The 25,072-nt window shown below is 46.9% G+C and overlaps 1 pseudogene; it reads right to left on the bottom strand.

The window, feature by feature from the left end:
• Positions 1–1,258: 1,258 nt before the first annotated feature.
• LOC103701021 lies at positions 1,259–10,210 on the bottom strand (annotated as a pseudogene).
• Between the last annotated feature and the right edge of the window lie 14,862 nt (positions 10,211–25,072).

Below are 25,072 nucleotides of genomic sequence, written 5' to 3' on the forward strand. Positions count from 1 at the left end.
ACTATAGCTTAAAAAAAAATAGGTTAACTTCTTTTATACACACACTTTAAATACATATACAGATGCATCATGAATTATCATGATAAAGAGTAAAATTTCAGAAGCAAGGAGGAACAGGCGCCTGGTCCCAAGATTGCATCCTTTCCCTTTTCTATACAATCAATTCTTCCAATATTTTAAAGGAAAATATGATAAGGAAGTAGTATAACCAGAAATATAGTGTGGCGTGCAGTCATAATTGTTGAACAGAAGAATGTCTGGATGTCCAAGATGGACAAGGTATATGTCTGGTAAAGGAGTCAAAATGAAGCAACTATTGAGGAGTTGCATTGATGTAATGCAATGAAATATGAAAAAGAAAAATAATGAAAATGTAGTAGGCAACATGTACTGAATATGCTGACAAATGAAACATCCTGAATATGCATGCAGGATAGAAGCCTGATCGATCTCGGAATTTATAAGCTGAAATAACACAAAGAAAATAATAAAACATCCTCGAGCAAGAGTGCTATATAAATGGAATTATATTCAGGCGATCAGGAAAGCATATGGCAACCAAAACAAACATGCCTAAATTAGTGGATCAACAACCATTGACCTGTTAAGAGGAAATCCTACTTTGTTAGATGACCAACCATGTTTTCAACAAACACTTCGGCAATAATGAAACAGGATTCTTGCATGCAACCGAAAGCATTTCCACATGAGTTACCAAAAAATGTCTTGGAAGAATCACCCACCTACCTGATACCCTACCAATAATAAACTTGTGAAGCACTCCTGGAATATATTTATAGTGGAAAGGGTATGCAACTGTAGGGCTTCTGATGCAAATGGCTTCTATCCTCTTGTTCTTGAGAGCTCTGATGAAGAGAGAAAATGATGGTGCCCCTGCAGCATTGGAGGGGCTCGGCAAGCTCGATCAACATTCTGCAGAGCAAAATGCAACCAAGAGGCAGAACTGGAGCACAAAAATGGCTACAAAAGAAAGCTGCTACGTTAACAGCAGCAACAGCGATGGCAACAGAGATGATCAGAGATGGGCGATAGCTGAATGCTTCATTTAGCCTCGCATGCACGAACCAGCAAACGTATAATTCGAAGGAGAGGAGATTAATCCATCAAAGCAATATCTGTTGGTGAAAGTGAACTCAGCCCAGCTCAAGCCCAACTGGACATCTATTAGTTTCATACGATGTTTTAAGCACCATAGAACCAATGGAACCAGGAGACATATTCATAACCGAACAACCTGTACACCTCTAGAACCATTGTATTGGAAACAATTAGTAGTGTCCACATCTATTTTACATATTCTTAAATCGAACTAAAATGTTAGCAGTAACATGAATAAGTAAATCTTGTTACAACATACAGAAATTGCCTGCTGCAGCACCATCACCACCCACAGGATTTGATTAGTCCTTGATGGAAGCTCAACAAAACTATTACAAACACTGACAAATCAAGACGAAAGAATAATATGACCTTGACCTAGAGGCTGTATGTCATGTCTGCAGTTTCAAACTAGTTCCCCTGTGTTGATTTTTTCTTCTATACAGTACAAATACATCCCACAAGGTCAGTAGATTGGCATGGTTAAACGAGAATTTGCAATCTGGCTGCAAGACGGGAGCACTTGGTCCAAGAACTCTTGCTTAGACCACAAATACAGCCTTCAAGAAGCTCAAGATCTTCCTTGCATGCCAATATCGATGCTATCTCTGGATCTTCCAAAAGCATTTTAGAGACAAGGAACCAGCAATGGTCCATGTCTGATATAGGCATGACCGCTTTCCAATAAATCTTCCATCTCGCGTATCATAATATACTGGCCACTTGCCATGTGAAAGACGCTTCTCAGCCACTGCAACAGCCCTCTGGGCTAACTCTGGCCTGCCCATCTTAATGCAAACTAACGTGAACTGAAATATAAAACAAGAACAAACAATTAAGGTTTATGGTTAGCAAAGCTAAATGCTAAAGAGAGTACCAAAAGAAGAGATCACAAAAAATAACTTTACCTGCCATATTAGTGTAGGCCAAGATCTGCCATTGGGATGACTCTACTTGTTAGGAAAGAGTCGTGCCTATTTTTCTAGAAATCCTGCATTGCTAGCAGGGAAAAGCCCTGCTAGTGGTTTTATGGCCACTGAATGCCTGCTTAAGATGCCTCAAGTTTAATAACATGAAAAATTAAGAAGAAGAACGATGCCTAAGGAAATCATCTCAAAAGCTCTCTGAAAGGTGCCAATTATGAAGCATCCATCACATATAGGAATCAAAAGTTAAAAAGCAGGTAAAAGAAACACTCGTGTTCTTTGGATCACTGCCAGTGACACCAGTGACCATACACCAGCATATTTTAAAGGCATATCTGCCACAAGATCATCCCATTTATCTTCAATAACATTGAGAATGCTCTTGTCTTGTCTTGGAGTTGTTAGAGAAGAAACTACGGCCCAAAAATTGCAAGAACCTAAAGTCCATGTGAGCTGGTTGTAGATTCCCAATAAGGTAGCCTCCTGTCTCAGGAATCCAGTCCACTAGACAAGAAGGAATTTGCTCCTGATATATATTAAACTTGATAACAGCATCATGGCTCATGGAAATATTCTTCAGTCTTGTACCGATAGATCTCATTGATCTTCTTCAAATCCGCCCAATATTACTCTCTTATGTAGAAAGAGAGAGCACCAAGCCTGTTATCAATAGCATACACCAGGTTCTTAGAAGTATCATTGATAGCGATCATTTCACGAGAGCGCCGCAGAGCAGAGTAGAATAAAGCCTGTGGAAGGGAATCTTTTAAGCAGATGATGATAGAGCTTATTTCTAATAATGAAAGACACATTTTCAGAGAATACTAACCTAAAGGATGCATTTCAGGTCATGCATATTGGAGCTGTAGGAAAGTGAAATTCCCAGGTGCTATCTCCTAGAAAAAAGAGGGTGTATGCGTATTTTTGTTGGGAGGGCAAAAAGAATGTAGGTACGGATGACTTGAGCAAAGTGCTTGTAGAACTATCTCCATAAATCTAAAATTTTCCAAAACGGCATAATTGACTAAAGCAGTAGCAAGCTTCGTTAAATTTTATCTTAGTGTCTAAAGTCCAGATATTCTCTTGAAGCAAAAAATGGAAGTCAGCAAGAAGTAATGCTTGTATAAGTAGTAAGGCCTCACATATTGAATTCCACATTTTTTCTCTCAGTCATGGTCTTAGGTCAAAAGATCACATTCGGGGTTTTAAATATGGTGCATGTGGTTGCATGTGTGCATGCGGTCCTATGATCGCACCATATTTGCCTATATGCGGTCCTTTGACCGTACTGCATTTGCTTGTATGTGGTTATTATATGTATACATATTGCATATGGACCAAAAAGGTGGTCTACTTAGCACTAAATGTCATGTGCTATTGGACATGTTCCCATATCAAACTCTATAGCTGACTCCACTCGCATTTCCTATGCGACTATCTGCTAACACATCCAATAGTCCCCAATAATTATAAGAAGGATCTAATAGCCCAATCCAAACATGAAAATTCAAACAACTAGATTGTTTTCTCTTTTTTTTTCTCCCTTTTCTCTTTTAATAATATCCAATCAGAAATTTTTATGTGAGAACTCGTGCGGGCGTGTGTTTAATCCCACATCGGTTATTCGCTGGGTAGATCTTGGGTACTTATACAGGATCAAGAAACCCAAATAATACCTTCCGACTAGCCATTTTGGGTGAGGTCCTGGGTTGTTAAAAATGGTATCAGAACGAACCCGACTTATAACCTATGTAGACTAGAAGACACTGCAGTACAGATCCACTAGGCTGACCATAGGCCGATCGTGGTGTTTGTGATTAGATTTGAACCCTTAGCTTGACGAGGACGTCAGGGCTTGAACGGGGGAGTACGCGAGGACCCGTGCGGGCATGTGTTTAGTCTCACATCAGTTATTCGCTGGTTAAATCTTGGATACTTATACAGGATTAAGGAACCTAAATAACACCTTCCGACCAGCCATTTTGGATGAGATTTTGGGATGTTAAAACAACTGCCTTTTAAAACAATGATCACATTTGCCTTTACACAATTATCATACATATGCAAGCAATGTATGCCAAACTGACCAGTTCACCCCGTACCGAACCAAACTCGTGCAGAACTGGGTTGGTCCGACCTTGTTTGTCGGAAAATATCGTGAACCAATCCGAAACGGGCAGTTCAAAGAGAAACTGGTAAAAACCGCTCGGTTCGCACCAATTTGAACTGATTCAAACCGGTTCAGGCCCCCCCCCCCAACCACCACCACCTCTTTAAAGCTTGAAATTGGTTTGTTGAGCTGGTGGTGAACCGCCCGGCTCACCCTATATCAAACTGGTAGCCGACTGGCAAGCGTCCTGGTACCAATTCGGCTAATATTGTATACAAGTATGCTTATCTATATTTATCTCTTCTGCTACATTCAAGTATAGTCAAACATAACTAGGAATAAATTAATAAGGTTGGGTTCTGCACTTCATAAAACTAGTCTCTCATTAAGTGGACCCATATGCATAATAAGCTCATAGTCAAAGATGCCTCACATACCCATGAATTCTTATGGTAAAAATTTGCTTTATAGAGACATTCTTCAAAAGAAGTCCAATCACCAGGGTGTGAAATAAGGCAACTCTGCATCAAACTTCTAAATTTAAACCTCCTATCATGGTATGAGAAGCTGTTTGACTGTGCCAAGACTAACGCTAATAGCCCTTTTTCTCATCATATTTACTTAGACAGCTTCAATCACTGTGTCAACATCTAGACAATACAAGACAAATTGTTGCATGGTAGTTGCACACGTCATGCATGTTGCACCATGTCACCTGAATTTTCATTCCACAGCAATGTTCAGATGTGAGAAACCCCCTAAATTTGATGTCTCAATGTATCACTGCTTCTAACAGCATCAAATTTAACATATTCATCTATGCCGGTTGACTTATGCACGTTCACACCCTTCATTTTTCAATAACCACAAACCATACATGACAGTGATATATGAATATATCTCTTACAGATTCTTCAGCATTTCTGCCAACCTACGACTGCCCTTTATCATCACTTAACCTTTAAAAAACCCAACCCTTTTTCAAAGACAGCTTCTTTTATTTTGAAGCCTACCAGATCTCGTACAGATTCATATAAAGCATTTATTTTAAATGGTCTATCGGTGTTAGGAAGTTAAAGAAAATAACAGAGCCATGAGCAACCAAAAAGAAAATGTACGTAAATAAAATGACAGTAGTTTAAGAGTGTCAAAGCCTATGCAGGTATCTGGTGGAAAAAAGTGTGCTAATCTTCAAATATAACAAGCGTACAGCATGCTCGTACAATCATATGGGTTTGTCAAAAGGGTGGCACTTCCAATCCCACATTGAAAGAAATGAAGAAAAAAGGGACATCTTTGTATTTTATCTTTTTTGCTTTGTTAAGGAGGATCCATATCACTAGTTGTTGTCACCAACAGTTGTTAACTCACCTGGTTAGCACCCTTTCTTAAGGGCAAGCCCCTCAGGGAGTCCAAAGTTCGTACCTGATTGTGAGCCTGGTGGCACATTACCAACGTATTGCTCAAAAATAAAGGGGGAAAAGGGGGAGGGGAAGGCCACTAGGCATTGTCACCTATAAACAAAACTCTCTATATATATATGTGTGGGTGTGTGTGCGCACGCATACCATGTGGGTGTGTGTGTGTGCCAAAAAACGAAAGAGATGCAGAAGAGAGCATACACATGCTAACTGCATAGCATGCAGAACTAGTTTTCTTTATAGTGATGGAAGTTTAGGTATCAGGCATAATTTCAGTTTTACAAAATGACCTATGAAGATTATAACCCCCCTGCACTAGCACATCTAAACTAGGTAACTTTTGTTTTGTTTTGTCCATTTCTAAATCAGAACTAAGATGATGTCACAAACTCAATATATGCACAATGATAAGAGATATTTTGCATAGAATGAGGTGGCATTTTTTGTACACATTGGCATGGCTAAAACCATGTCATCACAAATCTCGTAAGTGAGATACGGATGTGTTTTAAGAAAATCTTGGCAGGATAATTTGTAGATAACGGATACACAGTTCATATCAGAAAAAAAAGAAGAGAATACCAGACAAGCAAATATGGTAATCCAGGATACCATACATAGGGCCTGGAATATTCTTTCGGGCAAAGTATCAGGCACATTACATGGCATGCAATCAAATAGATAGATGCATAAAAATGACCCATAACCTGATCTAATGATGCTATGTGCTGGAACCATGCACATCTTTCAGTGTCTCATGTCACCATACACCAGCAATTAGCGATAGCATGCTAGGTCTAGATAATCAAGTAGCAAGAATAATTTATAATACATAAAGAATAGTTATGGCAGAATATGAGTCACAAAATGTTGGTTCAGTGAGAAAAGGTGAAAATTAATGCTTTCTTAAGAGAGAATCCATCAATGCTTGACTTATTTGGATCTCAAGAGGGTGCCCATGAATGCCCATCCAATGGTCTATCATACATGAGCCATCATTGACTAGGCGGGCACATGCCAAATCCATCTGACAAACATAAATTCAGAATCAACTTAATGCCTATTTGTACATCCAGCCTCTCTTGTAATGCATAATGTCATGTGATCTTTCCATAAGCTCTCAGCAAACTAATCCACCACAATCCTGCCAAAATCAAAAATAAGTGTTAGGCCCGGCCCTTTGGCCCAGCCTTTTAGCAAGAGCAAGGCCCGAAAGCCTGCTCCGTCTTTCTAACCAAGGCTCTCCTCCTCAGACTCCGCCAGAGGCTAGGGAACCCTAGCCTCCGCTCTATATAAAGGACCCCAACCCCCCCTTCTAGCCACTCATCGCCAACCACCGTTGCCCCTTATCCCTTCTTTCTTCTTCTTGAGTGTCGTCCACCTACGATCATTGTGCTTGCCGGAATCACGACCATGAATCTCGCCAAAGACAAGGTATGAAGTCCTCAATCCCTCTCCGTTTTCTTTTTCTAGCTTTCCCCTTCTCTATTGGGTGATTGTCGACCAGATTTCATTAGGAAATCGCTGTGAAGCCCTCTCCCCTATTCCATTATTTACCAACCTATTTACTTTGTTTTCTCTTTTTTCCAGCCATCGACACGGTCACTGCCTGCTAATGGACCCTCGGTTGAGTCCTAGTGGGTCTCCCAATGACTAGTTGGCAGAGCCATAGTTGTCGGTAAACATCCAGTGCTCAAAACAAGATGAATTCCCTATTTTCCCTATTTTCAGCCTTTGCCCTTTGTCTTCTTGCTGGTCGGATGCCCTTTGTCTTCTTGCTAGTCGGATGCCCATTGTCGCCGGCCATGCCTCGCCCCCTGCAGCCAAACCTCCAACTGTGCTGCCGCATCACCGGACCACTGCCACCCCTTTCTTTCTCCTTTTTCTCTTCCTTCGGAACAACAAGAGGAGGCCATCTTCCTCCTCTATGTTGTCAAAAAAAACGAAAGAAAGAAAAGAAAAGAAAAAAAATTTCATCCCTGCCTCTCTCTCTCTCTCATCTTCATGATTTGTGGGCCTCACCAATATGACCGCTACAGCATAGGTTAACAGTCGTAAGAGATCTTGGCCCCTAGCCACCGGGCAGCATGCCAAACCCCACCTCGGCCCTTGCCTTGTTACTATTGACCCTTATTAAGTCACCTAGACCATAGCTAATCTTGACCAATTGAGTTCACCCTATTTGGACCGCCCCAAGCAGTCGAGCACCGCCGCCTAGTTGGCCCGTGCTTTCTCCACCCTGATTCGGGTATGAAGCCACACAAATTGCAGTAGCTAAATTGGATCATTTTGCCCAATTTTAACTCTTTTTTAATTTTCTTGGGTTTCGAAGTCGTTGATTATGGATTTTAATTGCTTTGAATAGGTTCAACTAATTTGCTTAGTTGAATTTTTGAAGGTTCAGAACAAAAGAAGTACTCCGGACATTCCTTACTAGGTTTTAAACTACCAGTTGTTTTTATCATGAAAGGAATACTTCTATATTTTTCTTAAAATTAAGTATTAAGCATACAATACTCTAAAACTTATCGCAAAATAACAATTTCATGAATATTTTAGTATTAATGACTGATTTATGAAATACAAACTCCATATTTATGGAATTTATATTTTTTATGAAAAGATTGATTTCATGATTGCTTTACTGTTAAAGACTTGTTTATGGACTACAAATTCGATAAAGACATTTAGTGTTTTCATGTATGATTTAAAAAAATATTTTATAAGAAAATATAACTTAAGAAAATTTGTTTTAAGAAGTATGGTTAAAGGCTCTCAGATAGCTAGGATAGCTTCATTGATGTGGGGTCAATTGATACCTTGGAGCTAGCATTCAACGAAAACAGTCCTCTACCAACGAGTATAAAGTTAGTAATAAATACAAACTATGATACTTTGTCGATTACAATGATGGCCCTATCATGGGTATAAAGTGACCATATCACTGAATGTCTGTGAGCAATGTTTCACATTATGAACTGGCTAAATGGATTATAATTTATGGCTTTTATTTATGCTATATACTTGAAATCATCATGATTTATGCATGTATGATTGGTTTCTATGACTTGTTATATCACGATGTATTATAAAATATTTTATTTTGCAATGATAGTTATTCTTCCTAAATGATGTATTAATTCATGTAAAACTTATGCTTGATCCGATAAGGTAGCATAAGGTTTACTTACTGAGCTGTATAGCTCATATCTTTTTTTATTTTTTCTTTTTAAAGGAATAGGGCCACTAAAAATAAAGAATAATTCAAGCTTGGAGTTCACGCTAGCAAGTTTGATGATTTTGTAGCAAAATTTTAGTTTTTTAATCGATTATAGATTTGTACTTGATGACTTTCTGAATTTTGAAGTTATGGTTTGGGTATTTAAATTTAAATTTAGTCGCTCTGAACCAATATTTATTTAATTATTTAGTGGATGATGGATTTATACTTTTTATTTTTATTTAAGATTATGATTGTTGCAACATTATCACTGAAACCAGGGTTAAAAGTTTGCAAATCATTGCAGATCCCAACTAGCGAACAAGACACCATATCAAAACATTAATTTCTAACTTAGCGATGATAGAAATAAATTCAAGACGGATGTGTGCAAAGAGCCAAGTTTGAAAATAATTTCTAAGCAGAAAGCTAAACCAAACTACAAGCAATTAGGAGTGAAACAAAATGTAATAATAATTTCACATCACTAGAGCAAGAAAGAACTGAGACAAACGCTGAATGATAAAAGGCTCGATTTTTACCAGAAGCTGCAAGGTGTAGAGGAGAAAGTTGCGGACGATCTCGCTCTCCTTCTTGAGAAGAAACGCTATCGCAAAGGGAACGAAGTCCCTGATGAACACCTGGTCGTAGTTGAGCTGGTTCGACGTGGTCGGGTCATTGGCGGCCACAGTCCCCACCAGGCTCCCACGGTCGCTCACCACCGCCTCATTCAAAGGCCTCCACGCCTCCTTCTTCATCTCTGATACTTCTGTCTCCTATCCCACCTCCAAATTCCCCCCGGATGCCTCCAAATCCCCAACTCCACCACCGAAACCCCCTCCTTTTCGTCCGTCGTCACCATCGCCACCTGTTCTTGTTCCACTTCCTCTTTCAGCGCCTCCTTTAGGGCTTCCGCCTCGACGCTCGCGACCATGAAAGGCTTCACGGCCATGCCCTGGATGTAGATCCTATCAAAGGCCTTGTCGCCGCCGCCCGGACCCAATCGACGGAGGTGGAGAGGCGGCGGAGATTCCCGGAATGCCCGAGCGGGCCGAGGTTGCCCAGGGGCCAGGTCGGGTGGGGTCGGGGTCGCTTGGCCGGATGCCGTCGGCGGGGAGGGAGTAGGGGTCAGCAGCGGAGGGCCGGCGGTGGCGGTGGGGGCATTTGGGGAAGAATTCGGCGGTCTTGAGCAGTCGATCAGGAGTCGGCGGCAGGGTTTGAGGGTGAAGATTGCTACGGAGGAGGAGAAGAAGATGGAAGGTTTTAGGAAGCAGAGATCAAAGATTGGACTTTTATTGAGGGAGGCTGGTGGAGTTGCGGGGGCATAATGCGAAGGAAGTCCAAATCCCGGAAAGAGATGCGGGGAACTGAGATCCCGGAAGAGATTTTTCCCTTCGCTCAGGGAAAGGGGAGGAAGGGACAACCCCATCCCCGCATAGCAGTCCCACTAGGCTCCTACCCGCCGGAGAGTGTTCGATGCAGGTAGAAATAATGGCACCCGATCGATTTTACTCATATCCTCCTCATTTAGGTCCAACTTAGGCCCTGTTTGGGGGAGCTTTTGGAGGGCCAAAAAGCACTTTCTGGCCCTCCAAAAGTATTTTTAGGAAAAAAAGTGTGTTTGGTAAAATTTTCAAAAAGCTGTTTCAGCTTTTGCGGGAAGCTGAAAACAGCTTTTTGGCAGAAGCTCAATTTTGGAGCTTTCCGAAAACGCTATTTTCAGCTTTGTCAGGAAGCTGTATTTTTGACCAAAATACCCCCATTTAAATGTTTCTTTTTCCTCCCAAAAATCTCAATCCCACCGCCTCTTTCTCTCTCACCATCCCCCCCTCTCACTCTCTCTCCCTCTCTATCTCCTTCTCCTCAATGCCGCCGGCCCTCCTCTTTTTTCTTTTTTTTTTTGGGAGGCAGCCACCACGCCGGCCACCCGTGGCCGCGCCCCCCAGCCCCCACCTGAGCCCCCCGCCGCTGCGACCGACCACACAGCCAAAAAAAAAAGGAAGGGGAGGAAGGGGCCGCCATGGCCGCTGCCTCCCCGGCCGGCCCGCCGTCTCGGCCCCCTCCCGAGGCCCCCCCTCCCCCGCGGTCGCCGCGGCACGCCGTCCCGGCCCCCTCCGAGCCCCTCCTCCCCCGCGGTCGCCGCGGCACGCCGTCCCGGCCCCCTCCCGAGCCCCCCTCCCCCCGCGGTCATCGGGGCCCGCCGTCCCGGCCCCCTCCCGAGCCCCCCCTCCCCCGCGGTCTCCGCGGCACGCCGTCCCGGCCCCCTCCCGAGCCCCCCCTCCCCTCGCGGTCGTCGGGGCCCGCCGTCCCGGCCCCCTCCCGAGCCCCCCCGCGGCCGTCGGGGCCCGCTGTCCCGGCCCCCTCCCGAGCCCCCCTCCTCCCGCGGCCGCCGCGGCCCGCCATCCCGGCCCCCCTCCCGCGGCCGCCGCGGCCCGGCCCCCCTTCCGGCGCCGCCGGCTTCGCGGGAGAAGAAGAAAGGAGAAGAAGGAAAGAGAGGAAGGAAGGAGAAGAAGAGAAGAAAAAAGAAAAGAAAAAAAAGAAGAAAAGGAAAGAAAAAAAAGAGAAGAAAAAAAAAGAAAAGGAAAGAAAAAGAAAAAAAAGAAAAATAAATAAATAAATAAATATGTATATAAATGAACGAATAAATAAATAAATAAAATAATAAATAAATATATTTCAATGAAATAAAATAATAAATAAATAAATAAATAAAAATATTAGTAATTATTTAACCAATTTTTTCACCTAGTTAGAAAATTTGTTAGAGAAATAAATGGTCATCAAAAGAGTAAAAAATTAATTTATACTAATAATTATAATATTTTATACATTTATTATTGTATTATACTATAAATATAATATAATATAATATTATGTTATGTTAAATAATTTAATATTATTTTAAATTATTATCTTATAGTATATAATGTTATAGTACTATATTATAATAATATTATGTTACATTATATTAATATTATACTATATCATATATTTATGTATTAATATATATTATATTTTATTATACACTATTGTATAATACTAGTAATGTCCTTTATGGTCATTTTGTCATACAAAAGTACTTTCTCAGTTTGTTTACCAAACAAATGTTAAAGTGCCACAGCACTTTAGAAATGTAGTTACCAAACAGCAAACAGCTTTTTATAAAAGCTCTACTTCCAACAGCTCTACTTCTAACAGCTCTACTTCCAACAGCTCTACTGCCAACAGCTCCTCCAAACAGGGCCTTAGTTATCCCTCTACATTGCGCCTGAGCCCTCGATATGATTACGTCACATCTGGCACCACCGAAGTTATTAGAGGACCAATGAGCCCTTCCATCCTACATATCTGAGCAGAAACCATCCGATCCTCGTATTTAATTGACGTCCATACGTTTCGACTCGAACCGTGCAGGTGGAAGTAAAGCCTAGTTTTATTGAGCTACCACCTCAGTGGCGTGGTTTTTCTCTTTTCTTGAGCAGGAACGGAGGAATTATGGTTAAGATAATGTTCGCCACTGACGGAGGAATTACGGTTAAGATAATGTTCGCCACTAACGGGGAAATTACGGTAATGTTCGCCATGTCGGAAGGGGACAAAATCCAACGGCCCGCGTGTCGTGGATTACAATCTCAAAAATTAATAAAAAGCCCTTCTACTCTCAACAATAACAAAATGTACTCAAAATGTTAAAATTAATAAAATGCCAATGAATGACCCATTGGCCATTGGGCCAAAAAATTGGATTCAACTAGTTGGGATGATGTCTTATCATGCTAAAGCTCCTTAGAATGCGGTACATGTAGGCACATGGTGATTTGGAAAATACAAAATTATGATTAGGGCCATTAGTCCATTATGATTTTCAGGATTTGGGGATTCTGAAAACCGAATATTTGCATCTCAAGTGTTAGTTTAATTCGTGCTATTACTATATTTTTAGGTCAGGTAGCATCGAGTCGGGGGGAGAGATTTTTCCAATCACAAAAATTCCCATCCAAACCTTTTAGCTGCAAGATAAATTTATATTTTATTGAAATATCTTATCTTCAAAAACAAGGAGGCTAAACACCTTCACTTTCATCTAGAAATGCTAAGGAGAGATAAATTGTTGAAACTAATTTTTGTCTTATGATCCTTATAGAAGCATTATCGAATAGAAGAAGCGCAAGGATAATAGTTATGACCTGATCACATGGCATTGCTGATAAGGCAAGCCACAAGTTGCAGCCACATCAATTGCACTTGTTGTAGGGCAAGTGTGAAGGGTTTTTTCTTTTTTCTTTTTTTTTTTGTTGTTGTTGCTGTTGCTGCTGCTTCCAGTCATTTGAATGGATGACAGGAATGTTTCTTGGCAACGGTCAAAATCGAAGAAAAAATACATTGGAGTGTTTTCTAGGGCGCACGAAAGGGTTTGTAGATCTACCTCTTATTGATTGAATAGTTCATTACCGTGTCAATTGTCATCCCCTTACTCATGAGAGTCACATTAATCCTCTCATGCCACATGATAAAAGGATTTTTTCATGTATATGGAGCGGACGCTCGTTTAGCGTTAGAAATCATGGAGTGGCCACCTCTGGGTCTAACTAGGTTATGACCAAACTCAACTGTGAAGGTTGGAGTCCTTTGCAAGGCCTAGCACCCAACCTTTATCAAACCTAGTTCATTAAAGCCATGTATTCCCCTAGTCATTTTAATCCACCTCATGACAAATTAAGGATTGAGCTTGATATGCTCTAGTTGGGCCCGATTTGAAGTTGTAGATATTTTAAACACTGAAATGAGGTCTGAGGAGGTAGATACCCGGGACGACAAAGCAAAAGGTAAGTCAAGAATCTTATATTTTCCTCTTATCTTTCATCCAGTAGGATTCATTCCATAATTTAATTTCCTTTTGGGAAATTTGTTGGAGATATGTAAATTTCTGAGTGTGCCAATTCTCGTTAATTGACATCAAATTGGTACTAGGGCTTACGGCAAGGGGAAACTATTATTTATCAACCATCGGTGATGTCCCAACCAACAAAAAATTATCCCAAAAGATCTTCAAGTTCAATGCGAGAGTCATCCTTAAGTCCGGCGTTTTAATTCTGTGAATAGAATTTGTGACACAATGGACACGATGGAGTATATGACCATGAAGAGAAATGGAGGTGCAGAGCTTCACGAAACACACTTATTCAGAGTTTGGACTATCTAGTAAAATAGATGATAGAAATAATGCATTTTCTTTGCACAAATATCAATCCATATTTTTTGGTAAATTTAGATTTATTATACCATTATTCTATGAGAGTCAGAAAATAAAATATTCAAAAAATCAGAAAGAATCTCTATCACAATGGCCTACAAAGTAGTTCTCGTGTGTTTGGCTACATATGATACCATCCAATCATATATATATATATATATATATATATATATATATATATATATATATATATATATCAATCTTTTAGTGTATATGTGGATAAAATATTAGTTTATTAGGCAGGTGATTATTGTTGATGATGGGGGGATGGAGTTGTTTTGTGTGTTTTGGGCTGCCGTGGGCTTTGCAGAGGTTGTGCAAATGTTTTCGAATGGGGTGGGCTTTAGAAAAGTGTAGTCAGGTCTTTGTTTGTGTGTTTGGGCTGGGTCCGTTGTAACCATCTATTCCTCTCCTGCGGTAGGCTTTGCTTCAAAGATATGATTCCATTCCCATAACTCATTTCATTTTCTTAATGTAGTTTGGGTTTTGGAGATTAGAAAATTAGCTAGTAATTTGGGGTAGGGGTTGTATTCTTTGTATGAAGCATGATTCACCTTCCTTTGCATGAATCCACCGACTGATCATGCAAACTTCACCTTGAATCTGAGCAGGTCGATGAACGAGAGAGTTTGGAATATTTTGAGAGCTGCGTGGGGCATGATCCAATGAATGACATTGCGAACGAAGATCACTTATTCTTTTACACGAAAGATGCAACCTGAACTCATAACTAGCAAGTAGTCATATATTTTTTTTAAAGAAAACTCACAAGTTTTGCATGGATTGTCACTTAATTCATAGATGCACTTCCACGGCTCCATGATTGTATAGATAATGTAGCCTTTCTTAACCTCTCCCCTCCAAAGAAGGAAAAAAAAAAAAATAATCATTGGATGGATGCATTATGTGATTCTAACCGACTTTGCTGCTATTATACAATGAAGATGCATTCTGTCTTCTTCCCCCATCCCGCAAAAAAGGAAAATTAAAATTAAAATTAAAAAAAAATGTTTGATGGACTGAGGTTCAAGCTATTGTGGCCCCATTAACAAATTAGCAAAGTTCACTTCTTGGGCCGGGCCAAAATGAGAATAACCAAGTGGAATGCAAACTTAGTTTTTTCAAAACTTTGTTCCTTTTTATATTTTTAAAATATAAATATATTTCATATAATTAATTTTTTAAAAAATATATGTGACTTGATGATTGAAGCAGTGAAATAGCGGTAGAAATGGTGAAGGCATAGCAGGGTTGGTGACAGTAGCGATGGCGGTTCTGAGAGCACTCGAATACAGTAGAGGTAATGATAACAATAGCGATGACTATAGAGGATAAAGCCTTGGAGGGGGTTAGTAAAAACATGATTTTATCATTTTAAAATATTAAAAGTAATTTTTTACTTTTGTTTTTCTAAAATAATGAAAATTTTTTTTATAAAATAAAAATAAAAACTATAACATCAAACCTAGTTTTTCATTTCAGTTTCTGTGTTTAAAATAGAAAAACAAAAATAAAAGCAATACCAATCAGGTTCTTAAGTTTTATAGACAAGCAAACTTTATACACCAGTCTATCATCATCCTATAGCCCACCACCCTAAAAAACTCGTGTTGCAGCTGTGCCATGTTGTTAATGGACCATGACCGTCCATGAATCTGATCTTTGGATCAGAGCATAATACATGTCATCGACTAGTACGGTGTTAGCATGTATAGATGAGAAAGCAATTTTGTCCAGGTTTGCTCATTGGAGTAAAGAGCATGGTTATGCGATGTTAAAGCCTAAGGACATGAATTATAATGGTTCTATTTAATTGGATGGGAGTGTTTCATTGCAAATAGATGCAGCTCAAGCACCATTAGAGATATTCTAGGAATGGCATGGCCATCATTTAACACATATATGCTTTAGTAGCAGGAGCCATTGTTGGACTATGCTATCATACTCTAACCTACAAGCAAGACTACATATGCAATATCGCCGTAGCGCTTCTCCTTCATCATCCACACAAGTCTAGAGAATACAGATGCAAAGTGGAAGTGCACCTATATTCGGGGCTAGCTAGGCTGTAAACAGGTCGGATTTAGATACATGCTGCATCTGCATCCGAACTGGAGAAGAAAATCGATCTTGATTTCAGCTCGGATCCATCAAAATGAGTAGAGACCGAACTTGTATCCAAGCTTGATGGATAATTGGATTGGAGTTGAAATTTAAGTTTTTCTGAGATTTAATTTAGCACATTACTTTAGTAAGCCAACTAACTAAATGTCAACAATTTACAAAACTAAAAGGACTTTCACAATTTCTATTTACATTATCATAATCTAAACATCAGTTGGGATTTTGGAACTAAAATAGCAGGAAGAGTCCAGGCGAGCATGCATAAGAAAAATATGAAAATCTAAATATATATATAAAAAAAGAGCTAACAGAAATCATATAGCTAGTTTTTTTTCCCTATATTTATATATACTACGTACATATATAGTTTGATTTTGGATATTTGACTTATCATGTTTTCAGATTCGAAGGTAGTTCAATCCAAGTTCGATCCGCTAAGAAAACAAATCCTATATATGGAAACTCAATTCAATCCGATAAGATCGTAGGAAAGGCAATTTAAATCCAAACCTGATTATTATAGAATGACCAGGTCATGTTATCGGGTCTTCGGGTGTCTCTTGCATCCCTGCCCACTGGATATGATATCGAAAGTTACCAAACTCTGCTCTCGATACTCCAAAGAGTTGTATGCCAAGCTCCAAATGTAACATCAGACAGTCACACGTAGCTCGTTATCTATTTCAAGGAGCAAATGAGCTGTCACGTTGCAATGAATCTCATAAATCTTACTCCTAACGTCCATCTTTGCTCTCATTGCCAAAATTGGATGCATAACGAAGAAAGTACTGCAACCATACGGAAGCATTCGTTTCTTGAGCTGACCTCAAACAGTCTAATCAATACCTTCCTTGATATCATGAACTCACATAAATCCCCCCCTTGATATCGTTTCTTGAGCTACTCTCCCTCAATGGGATAAGCCATCCTGGGCCGCAAGCTAACTTGTGGCTCCCAGCGGTTGGGGAAAAGGAGTGATCTATTGGTGGATTCTTTGGAATCCTAATCATTGGTGGAGAAAAAAATGGAGGCGCCAAATGTCCATGCTAATAGAAGTATCCTGGCCATCGCATTTCCTAAAATTGTTGCCCGTTGGCAATGCTTTCTTAACACATATAGCAATACTTTGGAGGATAGGGGACACCATCAATGTACTAACCATTTGAGGCATCCCTGAAGCTGTGGCCAAAGTGACTTGTGTATCTCTCTTGGACATACCAACCTTTCACGTTAAGGAAACTGTTGCTGGTGGTCCAAACCGAGAACGATTGGCACAGCGGTGTGAACGAGGTTCCCTTGGAGTTGGGTTGATTGCGCTCCACCTTCCACCGGGAAACCTGCAAGCAAGCCTCGCACCACCACTGGGGTAGTGGGGGCCCTCCGACGATCAAGTCAGAGGAGATTGAAGGAGAAGGAGAGATAGCAGCAGCAGGTAAGAGAATACTCTGGAAAACCTTTGCTTACCTTCCCCCTTCTCCCCCCCAGCCGCATATATACCAGGCTGGGGGTCTTTCTGGGGGGTTGGTCATCGTGTGGCACGATGGAGTTGCCACTGGCATGGCCGTTACAGGGCGTCGTGGGGCAGCGCTGGGTACGGCTATGACAGGGCGTAGTGGGGCTCCGCTTTGTACGGCTGTTACAGGGGATCGTGGAGCAGCGCCGGATGCGACCGTTGCAGGGAGTAGTGGAGCAGGGGGCCGCGGCGTGCCTCAGGGGAACAGCTTGTCGTTGTCGGGAGATTGCCGACTCGGGGTCGGATGACTGGATCAGGGGGCAGCCGACTCGGGGTCGGGCTGCGGAGCCGAAGATATCCGACTCGGGGTCGGATTGCTGGATCAAGGGGCAGCCGACTCGGGGTCGGGCTGCGGAGCCGAAGATATCCGACTCGGGGTCGGATTGCTCGATCAAGGGACTGCCGTAGTCTTCCTGGGCGCGCGTGCCGGTCACGTGGGGCATGGTGGCTAAATTCCCCCGTAACAGTAGCCCCCCACTTCCGAGCCTGGAACCAGGAGGGGAACGGGTGAAGGGAGTGATGCTTCGAGATTGCCGCCATCCCTCGGAAAGGCGCGCGCACTTCGAGCTCCCCGCCTCCTTTATGGCGTATAGCGGTTGTCGCTGATCTGGCAGTCTGCGGATTTCGGCGGACATCCTTCCTTAATGGCGTCGATTCGCCTTTGGGGCGCGAGCGATCCTTCGGCAGCCAGGCGTCCTCTGACGTCACCGAGGCGTCACCCGCCTTTCCGCCTATTTAATCGGGGACGCCGCGGGCTCGGACCGACAGTTGGCGCTGTATCAGCCCTCCGGTGATGAGACTACCGTTATTCCGGAGGTGTCATCCGAGCGCGCCCGAGACGGCCGGGTTAGACGCGATCGGTCCCCAACCCGGCCTTCGACTCGGTCGGCTTCGGATGACACGAGAAGGAGGGGCGCGCCGAGGCCCCGGCCAAGCGGGACCCTGTCGATTCCTGGAGCGGCCCCCGCCCCGAGCACGGTCAGCATGACTCTTCCCCAAGCGATGGGTAAGGGTAAGGCTGTAGAACCACCGTCCGGCTCCGGGGCGAAGTCGGGGTCGGCCTTCACTTTCGCCGGCGCCCGAAACCTCATCGAGACGGTGCTGCTGGAGAAGGACCGTAGGCAGGTCCGGCAGATGAGGATCCCTGACGTCGGGGCTGTCAGCTGCGTCTGTCTTATGTCGGTGAGTGTTCTTTTGGTTGCTTCCGCCACTTATAAGTTCTATTGGTCCCCGTCTGACGCTCTCATTTTTCCTATCTTTTAGCTCGCCCAGTACATGATTCGTCTGGAGGAGAGCCACGAGGAACAGGCGAGGCTCCTGGCGAGGGCCGAGAGCCGACTGAAAGCAGTAGAGGAGGGAGGCCAGGCTGCGGCGGGGAGGACGACCAGGGACCTCGAGACGAGGCTTCAGGTGGCCAAAGAGCGGGCACTCGCTTCGCCGCCCTCGAGAGGCAACTGTTGGAGGCTCAGGAGCAACTCAAGGTTGCCTCGGGTCTCGAAAGCGAGATTAGGAAGGCGGAGGAGCGGGCCGAAAAGCAGTCCCGGAAGGCTGCCGACTTCCGGGAGAGGTGGGAGAAGGCCCGGCAGTCAGCCGACAACGCCCGCAACCGAACCCGGTCTCTTGAAGCCAAGCTGGGCGAATTGGAGTCGGTCTTGGAGGAGTCCCGCGCGAGCGACCAGGAGCTTCGTTCGCGCCTGGAGGAGGCCGAGGCTGCTCGCATTGCTGCCGAGGCGAAGCACAAGGAGGCTCGGGCTGATCTGCTGAGGGTCTCCTCCGAGGCGGACGACCGGATTGTGGCGAAGGTCATGGAGGCAAAAGCTCAGATTACGGAGCGAGCAGAGGCGGCGCTGGCCGAGAAGAGCGCGGAAATCGGGCGTCTGGCGGTACAGGCCTATCGTCAGTCCGCCGAGTTCATCCGTGACATGTCGGAGGCGGTACAGGCCTATCGTCGGTCCGATGAGTTCGTCCGTGACATGTCGGACGCGGGGTCCGACTCCTTTATCTTAGGCTTCGATGAAGGCTTGGCCAGGGTGTCGGCCAAATACCCCGGGATTGACCTGAGTGGGGTCTCCCTCCTCGACTCCCCTCCGGCGCCATTGCCTGCTGATTCTCCAACTGCCTCCCTACCCCTTGCGGACGTGTCCGGCGTTCCTGACCCAGGGGTTCCTCCAAGCTGACCCTCTGTACCTTTCTTTGTATGTTGGCGTTTTGCCAAGTTGTATGGGTCTCGGCCCTGAAACAATGAAAGTTAATGCAAATAGAGTGTTTCTTCATTTCACTTTCGTCCTTCCTCTTTTTAACTCTTGGTAGCGTCTCGCCGACTCCTAACTCTTGAAGTTCTTCCGGCGCTAGGCCAGGCATCCGAAGGTTAGGCCTCAGGAAATTCTTCCGGCACTAGGCCAGGCATCCGAGGGTTAGGCCTCAGAAAATTCTTCCGGCGCAAGGCCAGGCATCCGAGGGTTAGGCCTCAGGAAATTCTTCCGGCGCTAGGCCAGGCATCCGAGGGTTAGGCCTCAGGAAATTCTTCCGGCGCTAGGCCAGGCATCCGAGGGTTAGGCCTCAGGAAATTCTTCCGGCGCTAGGCCAGGCCTCAGGAGATTCCGCTCGTTGGTCGGCCAAGGCTGGCGCAAGCCGAGGCGACCGGTCGGGGCTTCAGGCTAGTCTGCTCCCGGGATGATCATCGGGTTAGCCTGGCATCCGAGGGCCGAGCCTCGGAAAATTCCGCTCGTTGGTCGGCCAAGGCTGGCGCAAGCCGAGGCGACCGGTCGGGGCTTCAGGCTAGTCTGCTCCCGGAATGATCATCGGGTTAGCCTGGCATCCGAGGGCCGAGCCTCGGAAAATTCCGCTCGTTGGTCGGCCAAGGCTGGCGCAAGCCGAGGCGACCGGTCGGGGCTTCAGGCTAGTCTGCTCCCGGGATGATCATCGGGTTAGCCTGGCATCCGAGGGCCGAGCCTCGGGAAATTCCGCTCGTTGGTCGGCCAAGGCTGGCGCAAGCCGAGGCGACCGGTCGGGGCTTCAGGCTAGTCTGCTCCCAGGATGATCATCGGGTTAGCCTGGCATCCGAGGGCCGAGCCTCGGAAAATTCCGCTCGTTGGTCGGCCAAGGCTGGCGCAAGCCGAGGCGACCGGTCGGGGCTTCAGGCTAGTCTGCTCCCGGAATGATCATCGGGTTAGCCTGGCATCCGAGGGCCGAGCCTCGGAAAATTCCGCTCGTTGGTCGGCCAAGGCTGGCGCAAGCCGAGGCGACCGGTCGGGGCTTCAGGCTAGTCTGCTCCCGGGATGATCATCGGGTTAGCCTGGCATCCGAGGGCCGAGCCTCGGGAAATTCCGCTCGTTGGTCGGCCAAGGCTGGCGCAAGCCGAGGCGACCGGTCGGGGCTTCAGGCTAGTCTGCTCCCGGGATGATCATCGGGTTAGCCTGGCATCCGAGGGCCGAGCCTCGGGAAATTCCGCTCGTTGGTCGGCCAAGGCTGGCGCAAGCCGAGGCGACCGGTCGGGGCTTCAGGCTAGTCTGCTCCCGGGATGATCATCGGGTTATCCTGGCATCCGAGGGCCGAGCCTCGGAAAATTCCACTCGTTGGTCGGCCAAGGCTGGCGCAAGCCGAGGCGACCGGTCGGGGCTTCAGGCTAGTCTGCTCCCGGGATGATCATCGGGTTAGCCTGGCATCCGAGGGCCGAGCCTCGGAAAATTCCGCTCGTTGGCCACGCGCCTGTCGCTTGCCGCTCGACGGGATTTCTCCGTGGCCAGCTACGATCGTGTTTCTCCTCCTCTCCAAGCGTCGCCTGGGAAACACTGGAAGGGCATTAAATGCTAATTGAAGCGTTACCTGGGAAATCGGATCGCTAGTTGCTGCTTGCAAGGAGTGTCAGTTAAGCGGCCGCGATACGCGCGCTCTTCGAGGCGGATGCGGCCTGGGCGCGAGCGGAGATACGTGGGCCGCGGGATACACGCTGCCCGGAGTGTCCTGCATGAAGAATGCAATTAAGGAGAACGACTCTTAGGAGATCGTGGGAGGATACGCCTCGAGAGCCAGAACGGCTCCGGATTTTGTCTGGGTTGGCTTCGATACCCCGCTGGTTGACAATGAAACCGAGGAACCTCCCGGCCGAAGCGCCGAAGGCTCACTTCGCTGGGTTCAGCTTCATGCGAAACTTCCGCAAGGTGGTGAAAGTCTCCTCCAAATCCGCGATGTGCTGGTCTGCATGGCGGCTCTTCACCAGCATATCGTCCACGTACACCTCCATGTTCCGGCCGATTTGCTCTTTGAAGATTTTGTTGACGAGGCGCTGGTAAGTGGCGCCAGCATTCTTCAGACCGAAGGGCATTACCTTGTAGCAGTACAGCCCCCGGTCTGTTATAAAGGCAGTTTTCTCCTCGTCCTGTGGGGCCATCATTATCTGGTTGTAACCGGAGAAGGCGTCCATGAAAGACAGCAGCTGATATCCGGAAGTCGCGTCAACCAGTTGGTCTATTCGCGGAAGCGGAAAGCTATCCTTAGGGCACGCCTTGTTCAGGTCGGTATAGTCGATGCACATCCTCCACTTCCCGCTCGCCTTCCGGACAAGTACAACATTTGCCAGCCACTCGGGTAGCTTACCTCCCTTATGAATCCTGCCTCCAAGAGCTTGTCTACCTCCTGGTCGACCACCCGGATCCGATCCGGGGCACAGTGTCTCTCCTTCTGCTTTATTGGTCGGTGGGTCGGGTCGACGTTGAGGGCGTGAGAAATGACCTCCGAGTCGATCCCAGGTACATCGGCCGCCGACCAGGCAAATACATCGGCATTGGCTCGGAGGAATTCCACCAACCGGGCCCGAGCCCCCGGGTCGAGATTGGCGCCGACCCGGACCGCCCGGTCGGGGCGGCCTTCCTCAAGGGGGACTTCGACCATACCCTCGGCCGGCTCCCCGTGCCGTAAGGCCACCTCTCTCTGGCATCAAGGGACTCGACGCTTAGGGCTTCCACGGGCTTCTTCCCTTTGAGAGTCGCTAGGAAACATTGCCGTGCGGTCGGTTGGTCACCTCGGACCTCTCCGATCCCAGCCGCCGTGGGGAACCGCATGAGCAAGTGGTACGTAGAGACCACCGCACGAAGGGCGTTCAGTCCAGGTCGTCCGAGGATAGCGTTGTAGGCCGAGGGAACACGGACGACCAAGAACCCGAGTTGCACCGTGGCTTCTGCGGGTGCAACGCCCGCAGTCACAGGCAGCTCGACGACTCCTTCGGCCGGGACAGCGTCACCAGTGAATCCGATGAGGAGGGTGGATGTTTTGTGCAACAATTGTCTGGACAAGCTCATCTTTTGGAAGGCCTCGTAAAACAAAATATCAGCTGAGCTTCCACTATCAACAAGAACACGCCTTACATCATAATTTGCCATAGTGAGGGAGATCACCATGGCGTCATCGTGGGGAGTCTGAACCCCCTTTACATCCTCATCAGAAAAGGTGATTACATTGCCGACCCTCTGCCTCTTTACGACGGCCATCCCTGATGCTTCCGCCGAGCCCCCTGCGTTCCTCACAGGCCGAGAGCAGCCCCCAGTGATAGTATGGATCACGCCCGCAACGGGTCGATTCTGCTCCCGAGGCTCCGGAGGAGCCGGGTCGGCCGGACGCGGGTCCGCGGGGGGACGTCGGTCGCTCACATATCGACCGAGACGCCCCCGACGGATGAGAGCCTCGATCTCGTCCCGAAGCTGGAAGCAGTCCTCCGTGTCGTGGCCATGGTCTCGGTGGTACTCACAGTACGCCCGAGAGGGCCTCTTCCCAGGGATCTTCCGCATCTGTCTCGGAGCCGGGAGATCCTCCCGCCCCTTGATCTCCATAAGGATCTGGGCCCGGGGAGTCAGGAGAGGGGTGTACCGGTTGAAACGTCGAGGCGGAGAACGAGGGCGTGGGGCGCCGTGGTTCCTCGCCGGCGACGGGCTTCTGCGCCGACGCTGGGGCGTCGGGCTCCTCCTCTGGCGTGCCTCTTTTCGCCTTTTCTTCCCAAGCTTTGGAGGGATCTCGGCGGCCTCCTTGCTCCGGTGGGCGGCCGCCTCCTCGGCGTCCGCATACTGGTTCGCCCGGGACAACAGCTCCGGGAAGCTCCGTGGCAGGCGTTTATCCAGGGAGAAGGTGAGTCTGCCCTTCCGGAAGCCACGCTTCAGGGCTGAAAGGGCCACCTCCTGACTCAGGTTCCGGACCTCCAGCGTAGCCTTGTTGTAGCGGGTAAGATAATCCCGCAGGCTCTCTCCCTCATTTTGCCGGACATCAAAGAGGGAGTCGGAGACCAGTCGCCGCCGGCTACTGACGGCGAAGTGAGTGATGAAGAGGCGAGTGAACTGGTCGAAGGACCGGATCGAGTCAGCCTCCAGCCCGGCGAACCACGCCCTCGCCGGGCCACGGAGGGTTGCCGGGAAAGCTTTGCAGAGAAGGGGATCTGATGCTCCGTGGAGGAGCATGAGGGTCCTGAAACTCTCGACGTGATCCCGAGGGTCCGCCGCCCCGTCATAGGGCTCGATCGCCGGCATTTTGAAACCCGGCGGATTCGGGGTCCGCAGGATCCTCGAGGCAAGCGCCGGCTGGGAGGAGATCTCCAAGTCGGCGAAGGGATCTTTGGAATGGCCCTTCATGACCTGGAGTTGTCGGTGGAGATCGTCCACCCGCCGATCCAGGGAGCGCGACCGGTGGGTGGGAGACAAGGAGCGGCGAGAGGGAGACCGACTGGAGCGCGGGTTCCTTGAGGACTGGGGGGTCTGGGAACGCGCCCGGGCCCGCCTCTCGTACCCCGCGCAACTCTGATGGGAAGGTCCTGGCAGAATGGAGCGTGCTCGAGAATCCTCCTCGCGCCGGCGCTCCTCCCCGTGGGAGAGGAAGGAGCGCGGGTTGAGGAGGGCAGGCGAACGCTCAGGCAGCAGCGGCTCCTGAGCCCGCTGCGGCACCCGGGACATCGCACCCTGCAGATTCTGCACCGCCTCCGCGAGGGTGCGAACCTGCTGGGCTAGCTGGTCGAACTGGGCGACTTCGACCGTCTGAATGGGCGGTGGGGCGGTGGAGTGTTGCTGAGAGCGTGTTGGAGATGCAGCGGCTTCCCGGCCAGAGGCGCGAGAGGCCCCGCGACCGGAAGCATTGGAAGCTCCACGACCACCTCGCCGTGCCATTACGATCGCTCTAAGATCCGGGCCCTCCTTCTAGCGCCAACTGTTGCTGGTGGTCCAAATCGAGAACGATTGGCACAGCGGTGTGAACGAGGTTCCCTTGGAGTTGGGTTGATTGCGCTCCACCTTCCACCGAAAAACCTGCAAGCAAGCCTCGCACCACCACTGGGGTAGTGGGGGCCCTCCGACGATCAAGTCAGAGGAGATTGAAGGAGAAGGAGAGATAGCAGCAGCAGGTAAGAGAAT

The sequence above is a fragment of the Phoenix dactylifera genome, chromosome 3 (assembly GCF_009389715.1).
Source record: "Phoenix dactylifera cultivar Barhee BC4 chromosome 3, palm_55x_up_171113_PBpolish2nd_filt_p, whole genome shotgun sequence".
Taxonomy (NCBI): domain Eukaryota; kingdom Viridiplantae; phylum Streptophyta; class Magnoliopsida; order Arecales; family Arecaceae; genus Phoenix; species Phoenix dactylifera.